General features: G+C 47.3%; 1 protein-coding gene and 1 pseudogene across 11 annotated transcripts in view; one reads left to right on the top strand and one right to left on the bottom strand.

Annotated features, from left to right (window-relative positions):
• sugct (succinyl-CoA:glutarate-CoA transferase) overlaps window positions 1–16,503 on the bottom strand; it is a 564,860-nt gene that overhangs the window by 528,032 nt on the left and 20,325 nt on the right. The gene's annotated exons all lie outside the window — the stretch shown is intronic.
• On the top strand, window positions 5,753–9,188 carry LOC140199409 (paraneoplastic antigen Ma2 homolog; annotated as a pseudogene).

Here is a 16,503-nt window from a genome sequence, read left to right as displayed (position 1 = left end):
AATTTTCCAGTCCTCTGGCACCATGCCAGAGTCCAATGATTTTTAAAAGATCATTATGAATGCCTCCACAATCTCTACCGCAACCTTTTTCAGAATCCTAGGGTATAGTTGATCTGGTCCAGGTGACTTATGAACCCTTAGGTCTTTCAGCTTTTGAGCACCTACTCCCTAGTAATAATAGTAACTGCACTCACTTATCTTCCCTCACACCCTTCAATATCTGGCACTGTTATTGTATTCCACAGTGAAGACTGATGCAAAATACTTATTGAGTTCATCTGCCATCTCCTTGTCCTCCGTTATTATTTCTCCGGCCTCATTTTTTAGCAGTCTTATATCCACACTCATATCTTTCATTTTTTTAGATACTTGAAAAAGGTTTTACTGCGTACTTTGATAATATTTGCTAGCTTGCTTTCATATTTTACCTTTTCCCTCCTAATGATTCTTTTAGTTGCTTTCTGTAGGTTTTAAAAAGCTTCCCAATCCTCTATCTTCCCACCAATTTTTGCTTTGTTGTATGCCCTCTCTTTTGCTTTTACTTTAGCTTTAACTACCCTTGTCTGCCATAGTTGTACTATTTTGCCATTTGAGCATTTCTTCATTTGTGGAATACATCTATCCTGCACCTTCCCCATTTTTTCCCAGAAACTCACACCAGTGCTCTGCTGTCATCCCTGCCAGCTTCTCCTTTCAATTTACTTTGGCCAACTCCTCTCTCATACCACAGTAATTTCCTTTCATCATCATCATCATTAGGTGCCATGCCCAGTTTGAGCTTTGACTGCTATGGCCCACACACTCCTGTTTCGGGTCAAGTGGATCAATTCATTGGTATTCATTTCCAGTTCTCCGGCTGCTGTCCCCATCATCATTTGTCTTTGTCTTCCTCTTGCTTTCTTCCCTTCAATCTTTCCCATAATTACCGTGCATTCTAACTCCTCTTTCCTAATCACACGTCCAATGAAGTTATGTTGCCTTTTCATGATCTCATACATTATTTCTCTTTTTGTGTTTGCTCTGTTCATGACATCCTCGTTAGATATTCGTTTCCCTTACTCCTCTGAAATACTGCTACATCAGTCTTTACTTTTCTCCCAATCGAATTTCAAGTTGAACTCAATCTATATTGTGATTACTGCCTCCTAAGGGTTCTTTTACCTTAAGCTCCCTAATCATCTCCAGTTCAATACATAGCACCCAATCCAGTATAGCTGAACCGCTAGTAAGCACAATGACAAACTGCTTTAAAAAGCCATTTCATAGGTGTTCAACAAACTTACTCTCCTGAGATCTATTTCCAGCCTGATTTTCCCAATCAACATGCATGGTGAAATTTCCATGACTATTATAACATTGTTCTTTTGACAAGCCTTTTCTATTTCCCATTGTAATCTGGGGTCCACATCCCAGCTTCTGTCTGGAGGCCTGTATATAACTGCCAACAGTGCCCTTTTACCCTTGCAGTTTCTCAACCTAACCCACAAGGATTCAACATCTTTTTATCCTAAATCACATCTTTCTGCTGATTTGATGCCATTCTTTACCAGCAGAGCCACACCACACCTTCTGCCTACTTTCCTATCCCTCCGATACAATGTGTAACCTTGGACATTTAGCCCCCAGCTACAACCATCCTTCAGTCACAGTTCAGTGATGGCCACAATATCATAGCTGTCAATCTGTAATAGTGCAACAAGATCATCCATCTTAGTTCTTATAATCTGTATAATTTTATAATCTTATAATTATATTTCTTATAATTCGAGTACCTTATTTGCTACCCATTTGATTTTACATCCCTAATGCACTGATACTCACCCTGCTGGCTGCAATTTCATCCTGTCATCTGCCTGCCTTTCCTGACAGTCTGACTGCACACTATCTTTATTAACATCCATCCTATCTTGAGTCCTTTCACTCCGGTTCCCACCCCCCTGCCAAATTAGCTTAAAGCCTCCCCAACAGCTCCATCAAACCTGCCCGTGAGAATACTGGTGCCCTTTGGGTTCAGGTGCAACCCGTCACTTTTGTACAGGTCATACCTCCCCCAGAAGAGATCTCAATGAACAAAGAACCTGAAGCCCTGCCCCCTGCACCAGCTTCTCAGCCACGCATTAATCTGCCAAATCATCCTGGTTCTACCCTCACAGTCAGCAATCCAGAAATTACTACCCTGGGGATCCTACTTCTCAGCTTTCTACCTAGTTCTCCAAATTCTCTTTTCAAGATTTCTTTGCTTTTCCTATGTCATTGGTACCAGTAGGTACCAAGACATCTGGCTGCTATCCCTCCCCTTCCAAAATGCTATGGATGTGATTCGAGATGTCCCTGACCCTGGCACCAGGGAGACGGCATACCATTCGGGTGTCACATTCACATTCACAGAATCTCCTGTCTGTTCCCCTGACTATTGAGCCCCTATCACTACCACTCCCCTCTTCTCCTCTGCACCACGGACCCATGCTCAGTGCCAGTAACATGGTCTCCATGGTATTCCCCTGGGTGGTCATCCCCTACAACGGTATCCAAACCAGTATACTTATTATTGAAGGGAAGCCAAAGGGGTGCTCTGCACTAACTGCCTTCACATTTGCATTTCCCTGGATAGTCACCCAGCTACTCACCTCCTACAACTTAGGGGTGACTACTTCCCTGCAACTCTGATCGACTATCTCCTCGCTCTCCTATACAAGTTAAAGATCATGCAGCTGCTGTTCTATATTCCCAACATGGTCTTCAAGAAGCTGCAGCCCGATGCACTTCATGTAGATGTGGTTCCCTGGGAGACTCAGGGTCTCCCAGGACTCCAACGTCCGGCATGAGGAGCACACAACGGCCATTTACTACACTAGGGTAAGAGGAGAAAAAAAAGGGAACCTTAACAGAAACTAACCCAGAGCCAACATTCTTTTGAGCTGAAGCCTCCTTTAAGCCAAAGCCTGACACTCCTACTCTCACTCTGGCCTACTCCCAACAATAGCCACCCTTCTGTACTTTTAAACAAGTGTCGCCAACCTGCGAAAAACCTTGTAGCTGTAGTCTGCTCCTGCCGCTGAACGGGCCATCAGAATGAGCCCGAACCACCCACAAAGCTCTCCTTTTAAACAAGTGTCGCCAACGTGCAAGAACCCTCGTTGCTGTGTGCTGCTCCCGTTGCTGATTGGCCACCAGGATCAGTACCAGCTGGTAAGCTAACTGGTCATTCTAAATTGTCCCATGATCAGGCTAGGTATAAATCAGGGCATTGCTGGGCAGCATGGCTCGAAGGTGCCAGAAAGGCCTATTCCACGCTGTATCTCAATAAATAAACAAACTAGGGCATTCAACCAGAGTGCAGAAGGCAACAAACTGCGGCGGGGGTGGGGGCAAGGAAGAGGAGGAGGAGGAGGAGGAGGAGGAGGAGGAAGAGGAGGAAGAGGAGGAGGAGGAGGGAGGAAGAGGAGGAAGAGGAGGAGGAAGAGGAGGAGGGAAGAGGAGGAGGAAGAGGAGGAGGAAGAGGAGGAAGAAGAGGAGGAGGAAGAGGAGGAGGAAGAGGAGGAGGAAGAGGAGGAGGAAGAGGAGGAGGAAGAGGAGGAGGAGGAGGAGGAGGAGGAGGAAGAAAAAGAAATAATTATAGAGAAGAGTCCTTGAAAGTGAGTCCATTGGTTGTGAAAACATTTCAATGTTGAGGTAAGTGAAGTTGAGTGAAGTTATCTACTTTGGTTCAAGAGCTTGATGGTTGAGGGGTAGTTCTTTTAGAGGTGTGAAAGGTTCTATCCAAACGCAAATTAGCTATCACATTTCTATATTAAAAATGTAATTTCAAAAGTATTCATTGGCTGTAAAGTGTTTTGAGACGTTCTCTTAGAGATGCAAGGAGTACTATCCAAATGCAAGTCATTCTTTAAAGATATTTTTCACATTTTTCCCTCTTCAATTAAATATAAATCTGTAAAATTCCCTCAGTTAAAATATATTGCTCTAAATTTGCTCTCCTGTGAAGCACTTAATTATTGACTCTAATGTGTAAAATCAAAGAACACAAAAATTTGTCTCTGACAAGAAAACAGATGAACAGGAAGCAGTGGGATTATATAAAGCATTTAACCATATAACCATATAACAATTACAGCATGGAAACAGGCCATCTCGGCCCTTCTAGTCTGTGCCGAACACTTACTCTCACCTAGTCCCACCGACCTGCACTTAGACCATAACTCTCCATTCCTTTCCTGTCCATATAGCTGTCCAATTTAACTTTAAATGACAACATCGAACCTGCCTCAACCACTTCTGCTGGAAGGTCGTTCCACACAGCTACCACTCTCTGAGTAAAGAAGTTAAGAAGTTCCCCCTCATGTTACCCTTAAACTTTTGCCCCCTAACTCCCGACTCATGTCCTCTTGTTTGAATCTCCCCTACTCTCAATGGAAAAAGCCTATCCACGTCAACTCTATCCCCCTCATAATTTTAAATACCTCTATTAAGTCCCCCCTCAACCTTCTACGCTCCAAAGAATAAAGACCCAACTTGTTCAACCTCTCTCTGTAACTTAGGTGCTGAAACCCAGGTAACATTCTAGTAAATCTTCTCTGTATTCTCTCTATTTTGTCGACATCTTTCCTATAATTCGGTGACCAGAACTGTACACAATACTCCAAATTTGGCCTTACCAATGCCTTGTACAATTTTAACATTACATCCCAACTCCTATACTCAATGCTTTGATTTATGAAGGCCAGCATACCAAAAGCTTTCTTCACCACCTTATCTACATGAGATTCCACCTTCAGGGAACTATGCACCATTATTCCTAGATCCCTCTGTTCTACTGCATTCTTCAATGCCCTATGTTTTACCATGTAAGTCCTGTTTTGATTAGTCCTACCAAAATGCAGCACCTCACATTTATCAGCATTAAACTCTATCTGCCATCTTTCAGCCCATTCTTCTAACTGGCCTAAATCTCTCTGCAGCTTTGAAAACCTACTTCATTATCCACAACTCCACCTATCTTAGTATCATCTGCATACTTACTAATCCAATTTACCACTCCATCATCCAGATCATTAATGTATATGACAAATGTAAGGGGTTTCTTCTTTTATGTTACTGCGTATGTTAATCAAAATGGCTTCTTTGTTATGTTAAGTGCTGAGAAGGTTCTCCCGCTGCAGCTTGTTTGGGTTATATTATTGATAAGAGAGCGAATGACCCAATGGGTGTCCATGTTATTCTTTTTTTGGGGTGATATTCTGTCTCATATGGCTGGGAAACGGGGGTTTCGGCGGGCTTTTGGAGGAGAGACTGGGAGTAAGTCGGACATGCTGGGAGCGCTCTGGTTGATCACCTTGGGTCGTTCCAAGCTGCGAGTTGAGGGGGTCAGAGTGGATCGCAGGGGGAAGAAAGAAGGACCCGGGTATTTGAGCTCCAACTGTGTGTGCACGAAGAAATTGAACTTTGATAAGTCTGGCACCTTTTTCTTTTCCTTTTATATTGTATCTCTATTAATCTCATAGTCCTAATAAGATTTATAAAGTGTAATTTGTAAAATGTACAAACGTTTGTATATTGTGTGCTGGCTGATGATTGATGTTTGAGGCCGAATCAGGTGGCATTGCACAGCAACTGACGCAACCGGGAGACACAGTTGGGCGGCGGACGGGGCTTCCCCTAGATAAATATGAGCCGATATAGCATTTGTGGGGGCCGACATCAGGGATTGAATTTTCGGTAAGCTGTATAAATCGCCACGTTAAGTAGTGCGGAGATGGATCGAGATAAGATTGTAAGCTGGTGTGAGTTAGAGGACGTACCGGTTAATCATGCGTGTGTGTTAAGTGGGGTGGATTTCCGCATTTCAGGAGATGTATTAGTGCGGGGGTTGAGTTTGATTAAAGGTATCGGGCAGGTAGAACTGATAGCTAGAAGGTGCGGTAAAGAAGTGGAATCCAGCTGGGTGTTGGTTCGTACAAGTGCTGACGTCATGACATTGGAACTGCCAGCGACAGTCAGTGTCCAGGGGGAGGCGGGGCCGTGAGGCCTCCACACCCTCCCGGAGGAAGAAAGTGAGGAGACACCGGTGGAGGAGCTAGAAGAGACCCCAGGGGAGGTGCCAGTAGCCAGTGGTGGGGGGGATCAGAGTGGGAAGGCTTGGCCAGGCCCCAACCCCAGCTAGAGGTGAGACCTCCAAGTTAGCAGCCGCCATTACCTCCCTGGTGAGAAGGGCCGAGGGGCCCCGCCCGAAGTTGAGAATTTTCTCAGGAGCCACACCTACCCCGGAAGGGGAGGACGACTATGACACATGGATCGAAAATATGTCCCAGTTGTTAGAGGCGTGGCCAGGCTCAGATGAGGAAAAGAGACAGTGATTGGTGGAAAGTTTGAGGGGAGGGGCGGCCGGTGTCATCCAGGAGCTGAAAGCTGAACAGCCCTTGGCTTTCCTGGCGGACTATCCGGAAGCTTTGGAGGGAGCGTTTGGAATGTCGGGAGAATCCTGGGAGCTTTTAGCGGAGTTTCACCACATGCAGCAGGGTAGAGGGGAAAAGCTCTCAGAATACATTTTTTGACTGGAGAGAATGTTTACCGGGTTGCGGCGCTGAGGGGTAGTGAAGGCGGATGAAGTGGCAAGGTTGAGGATGAGTCAGATATTTAGTGGTTCCCTGGAGGAGGACAAGGTGGCTTGGAGTCTCCGGCAGTCCTATAAAAGGAGCCCCCCTCCATCATTCGGGCAGCTGATTAGAGAGGTGCAGGAGGATGAGAGCATGTTGGGCCGGAGAGGGGGCTCTGGTCACTGGGGACAATCCCCAGCGGTACAGGAGGTTGAGAACCAAGAAACCTAAGGGGACCTGTGGGGTAGGGACCCCTCGCTTGAGGGGATGGACAGGGAGAGTACCCCCTTCGGGGGACGGCCTGCGCAGTGGGCTGGGAGTGGCGGGCGTCTCAGGAGGAAGCTGTGGGGAAGAGGCCCACTTTCGGAGGGATTGTGAGAGACAAGGCGCCCTGCAGAGGGCAAGCCCCCTGGCGACTAAGAAGGGAGAGGTGTTGGGAAACCTAGGAGAGACTCAGTGAGGGAACGGACTGGAGTCTCTGGAGGAACATGTTCCCGGAAATCAGCCATGGGACCCCCGTAAGCCCAAGCCCTTATTCCGGATGGATTAGTGGGACCCCGTTCCAGCGTGTCCCTATAGATAGAGGGAATCTTTGCAAGAGCCATCCTTGACACAGGATCGCAGGTTACCTTATTGTACCGGTCGTTCTACAACAAATATCTGAAGCATTTGCCAGTAACCCCGTTTAATGCACTGGATATTCGGGGCATAAATGATGGTGGTTACCCGTACGATGGGTACTGTCAGTGAGATTGGAATTCTCAGAGGGCGATGTGGGAGTGTCGGGAGCCTTTGAGGTGTTGGTGTTGGTTTGTCCGGACCCGGTGGAAACCGGTGACGCTGCCCTTCTGGGGGGGAATAACTCCCCTCTTGTGCGACAGCTCCTGGGAGCCTGTAAGGAGAAGGTGGGGGAGAACTTTCTGGAGACCCGCTCGGTACACCCAGTGTTCGGAGCGGTGTACGAAGGAGTGGGTGACCCCCAGGGGCTGGATCCTGAGTGCAAACGAGGGACGATGTGGTGTACTCAGGCGAGGCCTAAGGTGATATGGCCAGGGGAGGTGGCACTAGTAATGGGGACCCCCAGATTCCCCGGAGTACTGGCGGGCGAGGCCCTGTTAGTAGACGCCCTGGAAGACCTTGAAGGGGAATCCCGGTTCCTGGCTGGGGTACTGGTGAGACCTGAATTGCAGAGGCCCTCGGTTGTACAAGGATGCCGGATGGGGGTGATTGTAAGGAACACAACGGAGAGGGAGATCACCTTTAAGCGCAAGATGCCCCTCGCGCACTTGTTCCCGGTGACAGTGATGTCTAGTGCCCCGTGAAGCCCACTGGAGGAAAACTATTGGAGAACGGGGGTGGCTGACCGATGAGGCCTTTAATTTTGAGGACTCCCCCGTACCGCCGGAGTACAAGAGAGGGTTGGTGGAGAAGAGGCTGAAGCTAGGGGATGTCTTTTCTCGGGGCGAGTTTGATGTGGGCTGCTCCAAGAGCACTCGTCACACTATCCAGGTGACAAATGACACATCGTTTAGAGAAAGGTCGTAGCGGTTGGCCCCAGCAGATATGGAAGATGTGCGGCAGCACTTGCAGCAGTTGAAGGATGCAGGGATTATTGAGGAGTCCCGGAGCCCCTATGCATCCCCCATAGTAGGGGCCAGGAAGAAAAATGGGAAGGTACGCACATGTGTGGACTATAGGACCCTGAACCAGCGCACTGTCCCCGACCAGTATACGGTCCCGAGGGTTGAAGACACGTTGGCCTGTTTGAGTGGTGCGCAGTGGTTTAGTGTCTTGGATTTGCGGAGTGGGTATTACCAGATTCCGATCAGTGGAGCCGATAAAGAGAAGACAGCCTTCATCTGTCCCCGGGATTCTCTCAGTTCGAACGAATGCCCCAAGCATATCAGGGGCCCCAGCCACCTTCCAGAGGCTCATGGAGAGGACAGTGGGGGATATGAACCTGCTCGAGGTGTTGGTGTATCTGGATGATCTGATAGTGTTTGGATCTACGTTGGAGGAACATGAAGAGTGGCTGCTGAAGGTGTTGAGTCAGCTGAAGGAGGAAGGGTTAAAACTTTCCCTGGATAAATGCCAGTTCTGTAAGCCGTCGGTCAGCTATGTTGGACACATAATTTCGCGAGATGGAGTGGCTACTGATCCGGCTAAGATAGACGCAGTGACCACCTGGCTGAGACCCCAGAAGGTGAGCGCCCTGCGCTCGTTTTTGGGGGTTTGTGGGTATTACCGGCGATTCGTGAAAGGATACGCTAAAATGAGTCACCCATTGAACCAGCTGTTGTGTGGCTATCCACCTGTGGGGAAGAAAAGGAAGGGAGACCGCGGGCCGGAGGTAGGAGGATACTTGAACCCGGCGGAGCCCTTTGGATCGAGGTGGGATGCTCAATGTGAGGATACGTTCCAATCTCTGAAAAGGGCGCTGACGCAGGCCCCGGTGCTGGCTTTAGCCGATCCCCGGAAGCCGTATGTAATGCACATAAATGCCAGTCGAGAGGGTCTGGGGGCTGTCCTGTACCAGGAACAGGGCAACGGATTGAGGCCGGTGGTGTTTGTCAGCCAAAGTTTGTCGCCATCTGAGAGAAACTATCCCACTCACAAGTTGGAGTTCCTGGCACTGAAATGGGCGGTGGTGGACATGTTGAGCGACTATCTATACGGGGCCAAGTTTGGGGTGAGAACGGACAACAACCCTCTCACTTATATCCTGACATCGGCAAAACTGGACACCACTGCGCATCGGTGGTTGGCGGCTTTGTCTGCCTACGAGTTCAGCCTGAAGTACTGGCCGGGGGGTCCGAACATCGATGCAGATGCTTTATCTCATCGGGCACATGATGAGTCGGGCACGGCTGAGGAGTGGGAGAGTGTCCCTGCCCCGGGAATGAAAGCCATGTGTCAATTTGTGAGCGACACTAAAGCAGGAGTCCCAATGGGGCCGGATCGGGCAGTGGATCAATTGGGAGTTGACGATGACACGTTAGCCACTGTGTACTGTAATTTGACTGCTCTGAGGAACAGGCAGCTGCCGGAGGTGAGCCCCCAGGAAGTGGGGGCAGCTCAGCGTGAAGACCCGAGCATTGGCACTATCTGGTACGCGGCTAAAAAGGGGGAGATGGCTCAGGCACAGAAGGCGAAGCACGCCTCAGTGCCCTTACTACAGAAGGAGTGGCCTCGGTTGAAGCTGAAGAACCAAATCTTGTACTGGGTCACGTCGCCCCTGGATCACCCCCGGTGTTGGCAGCTGGTCATGCCTGAGAAGTATCAGAAGACTGTGCTCCAGGCACTACATGATGATTCCGGGCACTTGGTAGTGGAAAAGACCTATGGATTACTCAAGGACCAGTTTTACTGGCCCTGGATGAGGGGGGAGGTTGATGAATACTGTAAGAAACGCAGTCGCTGCATCCAGAGGAAGACCCTGCCCGCACAGGCAGCTCCTTTGTCCCACTTGCAGATTGCGGGACCCATGGACCTGGTGCGTATGGATTTCCTGTCTATTGAGCCAGACACCAGCAACACCGCGAATGTCTTAGTCATCACGAATCACTACACTAGATATGCTCACGCGTTTCCCACTAAGGACCAGAAAGAGACTACAGTGGCGAAGGTGTTATGGGAGAAGTACTTTGTTCATTATGGCCTCCCCCAGCGGATCCATAGTGATCAGGGACAGGACTTCAAGAGCAGGCTTATCCATGAATTACTGGGTATGCTTGGAGTCGAGAAATCCAGGACCACCCCCTAACACCCGCAGGGTGATCCTCAGCCCGAGGAGTTTAACCGGACCCCGTTGGACATGCTCGGGACTCTGGAGATCGGTCAGAAGAGTAACTGGAGTCAGCACATTGGACATTTGGTTCACTGTTACAATTGTACTCGCAATGACACTACAGGGTACTCGCCTTATTATCTGATGTTCGGGTGGGAAGCGAGGTTGCCCATTGACCTGTGTTTTGGGACTGAAGTAGGTGAATTACCTTCAAAGCCCTATCTGAAGTATATGTCCGATATGAGGAGAGAGTTGAAAAGGGCATACGAGTTGGCTGAGGCGGCGACAACAAGCAGAATCAAGGGAATAAGAGGAGGTATGATCAGAAAATGAAGTTTGCCCAACTACTGCCGGGAGACCGGGTCCTTATCCGGAATTTAGGACTACCTGGTAAGCACAAGTTGGCGGACCGTTGGGCAGCCGCCCCCTATGTGGTAGAGAGCCAGATGCCGAATCTACCTGTTTACCGGGTGAGGCCCGAGGATAGGAAGGGGCCTGTCAAGGTACTCCATCGGAACCACCTGTTACCTCTGGGTCGAGAGGTGCAAGTAGACCAAGAGCCCAAATGGGAGTTTACGCCTAGTACGAGGACTCTGCGAGGGTGTGGGGCGAGGGAAGAGCCCGCTGCGAAAGAGACGGGACCGGTCCCCACCCCGGAAAGGGATACTGCTTCAGAAGACGATGATTCGGACATGTGGCACCTATTTCCATTCGCAAATTCCCCGGTACCGGAAGAAGAGGCTCCTGGCCCTTCCCCCACTGAGTTAGGTGAGAGGAGGGAGGGTGTTGGGGGGCAGCCTGAGATACAGCCGGCACTGGGGGAAGAAAGGGTGGAACCAGAACCCGAGACAGAGGGCTCACAGTTAGGGAGAGGATGAAGGTCTGACAGGTAAGGCCCAAGGTGTCACCCGTGGTGTCTGAGCCGGAAGGGTCGGCAGAGGAGGTACGGAGGTCTCAGAAGTAGGCACCCCCCTGAGAGGTTGACCTATACAGCGCCGGGAGAACAGGGTGTGATCTCTACTGCCCTGGGAAGTTATGTCACTGCTTTATGCACCTGGGTTGGGTTTTTTGTTTTGCAAGGAGCAATGGTGAACTCTGTTAATGTCATGAGGGCATGACTTTTATTTGGTGGGGGGAGAGTGTAAGGGGTTTCTTCTTTTATGTTACTGCGTATGTTAATCAAAAAGGCTTCTTTGTTATGTTAAGTGCTGAGAAGGTTCTCTCACTGCAGCTTGTTTGGGTTATGTTATTGATAAGAGAGCGAATGAACCAATGGGTGTCCATGTTATTTTTTTTTTGGGGTGATATTGTCTCATATGGCTGGGAAACGGGGGTTTCAGCGGGCTTTTGGAGGAGTGACCGGGAATAAGACGGAGCGCTCGGTTCGATCACCTTGGGTGGTCCCGAGCTGCGAGTCGAGGGGGTCGGAGTGGATCACAGGGTGAAGAGAGAAGACCCCGGGTATTTGAGCTCCAACTGTGTGTGCACAAAGAAATTGAACTTTGGTAAGTCTGGCACCTTTTTCTTTTCCTTTTATGTTGTATCTCTATTAATCTCATAGTCCTAGTAAGATTTATAAAGTGTAATCTGTAAAATGTACATTGTGCGCTGGCTGATGATTGAGGTTTTTGAGGCCGAATCAGGAACCAACGCAACCGGGAGACACAGTTGGGCAGCGGACGGAGTTTCCCCTAGATAAATATGAGCCGATATAGCTGAGCGTTACACAAACAACATTGGACACAGTACAGTGGACACTGGAGAGTGGAATCAATGTTTTGGTAAGTATAAGGTTTTGATAGCTAGGATAAATAAACCATGGGTAGTTTTGGGTGCACTGAAAAATGAACCTGGCTTCCATCAACAAGAAGATTTTAACTTTATAAATTCTACATTTTCATTTCTTTTCCTGCTTGCACACCTAAATACCAGCACCTTGATTCAAAGAAGAAACTACCCAAATCTATTCACACACGACTTGTATAGGTATTACAGAGAAATACTTCAAGCCATTCAGAGTTAAGGCTGATTTATACTTGTGCGTATGGGCTACGCCGTAGGCCTGATTAATACTTTTGCGTAGCCCTATGCCGTAGCGAGCATGCGTAGTTGTGTCTGCGTTGCTCTGCAATTCACCGCCAAAACGCTAGTTGGCGGTGGGGTTTCTATGCCACTGTGTTGAGTTTCTTCATGAGAGACATGGAAATGTATTTCAAATATTTTCGGATGTCAGCAGGTAGATTTGACGATCTGGTTCATCATCTCCAACCATTTATTTCGCATCAGTGTACAGACATGTACAATGGACATCAAAAGAAGAATAGGGATGGCAAAAGACACCTTTATAAGAATGAAGAGTATACTGACCAATACTAAACTAGGCATGACAACCCACCTCAGAGTACTGAAATGTTATGTTTATCCAGTTATGTTATATGGCTCAGAATGTTGGACAATATCTAGTAACATGAGGAAATAAATTGTAGCAGCAGAAATGTGGTTTTTGAGGAGGATGCAAAGAATATCATGGACGAAACGAATATCTAACGAGGGTGTCATGAACAGAGCAAACACAAAAAGAGAAATAATGTATGAGATCATGAAAAGGCAACATAACTTCATTGGACATGTGATTAGGAAAGAGGAGTTAGAATGCAAGGTAATTATGGGAAAGATTGAAGGGAAGAAAGTAAGAGGAAAACAAAGACAAATGATGATGGAGACGGCAGCCAGAGAATTGGAAATGAATACCAATGAATTGATCCACTTGACCCGAACAGGAGCGTGTGGGCCATGGCAGTCAAAGCTCAAACTGGGCATGGCACCCAATGATGATGATGATGATGTACAGACATGGTGGAGCAAAGCAATCGGAAATGCGTAGGAGGAAATGCAATGCTACCAAGTGGACCAATCACAGTTGTTGCGGTCTGCATCGCCACGACGCGTGAGTTACATTTTTGGGGAGGTGCACGTCACCCTATGGCGTAGGGTATGGCGAGGGGTACACGATACCTACAGCATACATTCGACGCACGAGTATAAATCAGCCTTTAGGAGAATCAAATGATGCAAACCAAATAACAAACAATGAAGTGGAAAGTACTACCGAAGATCAAGGCAACAAGAACAACAAGTTCAAGTCATTGAGTCATGGAGTACAACAGAGCAGAAAGTACCCATCTAGTTCATGCTGAACTGTTAATTTGCCTAGTCCTATCAATGGCACTTTAACTACAGCCCTACCATCCATGTATCGATCTAAACTTCTCTTAAATTTTGCAATCATACCTGCATCTACCACTCCGGCTCTGTAATGTGGAAGCAGGTTCGCGGGTTTGGAGAGTAAGACAGCAGATGTTAATTATGAATAAGCATATTAATCACTTAGTTACAAGCAGTAAAAGATTTGACCAACATTTAAGTTCCCCCAAGTTGCACAAGCTACAGAACTAAATATTCAGCAGATACTTAGCTAAGAGTGCGCGCAGAGCATACCTTGCCAATGGCTCATCGGCACTGGTCGCGACGTGGGGACAAAGCAAACAGAAGCCAAGCCTCCCACATGTGCCATTCTTATACCCCTTGAGGTGCCCAGAACCAGAAATCCATGCCGTAGCACACACACCAACAAATGGTAAAGAGCGGCCACAACTTTTAAACTGGCCAATCAACCAGTGACATAGAGGAAGCGGGCTTCAACCAGCAAATAAACCAACCGCCCACTCTACATGCTGGCAGCTCATTCCACACTGACACCATCCTCTGAGTGAAGTTGTTCCCTGTCAGGTTCCCCATAAATATTTTACTTTTCATCCTTATGACCTCCCGTTCTAGACTCACCCAATCTCCTGTAAATTTTCTCAGTTCTCTTTCAATCTTATTGATATCTTTCCTGTAGGCAGAACCAGAAATTGGTGCCACAGCGAGCACACCAATAGCAAAGAGTGGCCACAACTTTTAAACCGGCCAATCAGCGAGGGACATGGAGGAAGCCGGCTTCAACTAGCAAATAAACTGCACACAATGCTCCAAATTTTGCCTCAACGACTTCAACATCAAATCCCAACTCCTGTACTCAATAGTCTTTTTTACGAAGGACAATGTGCCAAAGCTCTCTTTATGACCCTATGCACCAGTGATGCCATTTCAAGGAATTATGGGTCGGTATTCCCAGATCACTCTGTTCGACCACACTCCACAGTGTTCTACCAGTAACCGTGTAAGTCCTACCCTGGTTTGTCCTCCCAAAGTACAACACATTGCATTTGTCTGCATTAGATTCCATCTGCCATTTTTCACCCCATTTTTCCAGCTGATCCAGATCTCGCTGCAAGCTTCGACAGTCCTCGCAGTCCACTATGCCCACAATCTTGGTGTCACCTGAAAATATCCTGATCCAGTTTGCAACACTATCATCCAAATCATTAATACAGATGACAAATAACAATAGACCCAGCACCGATCCCTGTGACACACCACTAGTCACATACCTTCACTCAGAGAGGCAACTCTTTGGCTTCTACAACTAAACTAATTTTGAATCCAATTTACCCCTTCATCTTATATGCCAGGCAACTGAACCTTCTGAAACAGCCTCCCATGCAGGGTCTTGTCAAAGGCCTTGCTGAAGTCTATGCAGACAACATTCACATAGACCATAAAACATAGGAGCAGAATTAGGCCAATCAGACCATCGAGTCTGCATCGCCATTCCAACATGACTGATTCTTTATCCCTCTTCCTGTAACCTCTGATGCCCTGACTAGTCAAGAAACTATCAAACTCAGCTTTAAATATACTCAATGACTTGGTCTCCATAGCAGTCTGTGGCAATGAATTCCACAGGTTCATCACCAACTGGATAAAAAAAATTCCTCCTCACCTCTGTACTAAAGGGATATCCTTCTATTCTGACAATTAACATCACATTTGCCTTTCTCACCACTGACTCAATCAGCAACCTTTAAGGAATCCTGCACGAAGACTCCCAAGTCTCCCTGATTTTTGAATTTTCTCCCCACTTAGAAATAGTCTACGTCTTTATCCCCTCTAGCAAATTGCATGACCATACTCTTCCCGACACAATACTCCATCGGCCATTTCTTTTCCCATTCTCTTCATCTGTTTAAGTCCTTCTATAAATTCCCTGCTTCCTCAACACTACCTGCCCCCACCTATCTTCATATCGTCAACAAACTTGGCCACAAACTAATCAGTTCCATCATCCAAGTCATTGACCTATAATGTAAAAAGGAACGGTCCTAACATGAACCCCTGCAGAACACCACTACCAACCAGAAGAGACTTATTTTATTCCCACTCTTTGTCTCCTGCCTATCAGCCAATCTTCCATCAATGCTAGTATCTTTCCTGTCATACCATCTGGTCTTATCTTGTTAAGAAGTCTCATGTGTGGCACCTTGTCAAAGGCCTTCTGAAAATCCAAGTAAACAACATCCACTGTCTCTCCTTTGTCTATCCTGCCTGTTATTTCCTCAAAGAATTCCAACAGATTTGTCAGTCACAATTTCCCTCTCCAGAAAACCATGCTGACTTTGCCCTATTTTATCATGTGTCTCCAAGTGCCCTGAAATTTCATGATCAATTATAGACTCCAACATCTTCCCAACCACTGAAATCAGGCTAACTGGTACATAATATCACTTTTCTGCCTCCATCCTTTCTTTAAGAGCGGAGTGACATTTCCAATGACTAATGCTTCCACAATGTTTTCACCTACCTCTTTCAGAACCCTGGGATGTAGTCCATCTGGGCCAGGTGACTTATCTACCTTCAGATCTTTCAGCTTCCCAAGCACCTTCTCCTTAGTAATAGCAACAAAGCAGTAACCTGATATGAATTTCTGACTTACTGCTAGTTTCTTCCACTGACATTTTTACCTGCCATTTTTTTGTCCCTCATTACTACCTCTCCAGTATCATTTTCCAGCAGTCCAATATTCACTTTCACCTCTTTTACTCTCCATATATCTAAAAAACCTTTTTGTATCCCATTTAATATCATTGGCTTCATATTCTTAAATGGTGAAGTAGTGAAAAGGGTCTCCATTTTTGGGCATGAACAACACAACCTCGATGGTAGGGAAGACACAACAGCAGC

Source organism: Mobula birostris, chromosome 1 (assembly GCF_030028105.1).
Source record: "Mobula birostris isolate sMobBir1 chromosome 1, sMobBir1.hap1, whole genome shotgun sequence".
Lineage (NCBI taxonomy): Eukaryota > Metazoa > Chordata > Chondrichthyes > Myliobatiformes > Myliobatidae > Mobula > Mobula birostris.
The sequence above is the reverse complement of the archived record's forward strand: the minus strand, read 5'-3'. Positions and strand labels throughout refer to the sequence as shown.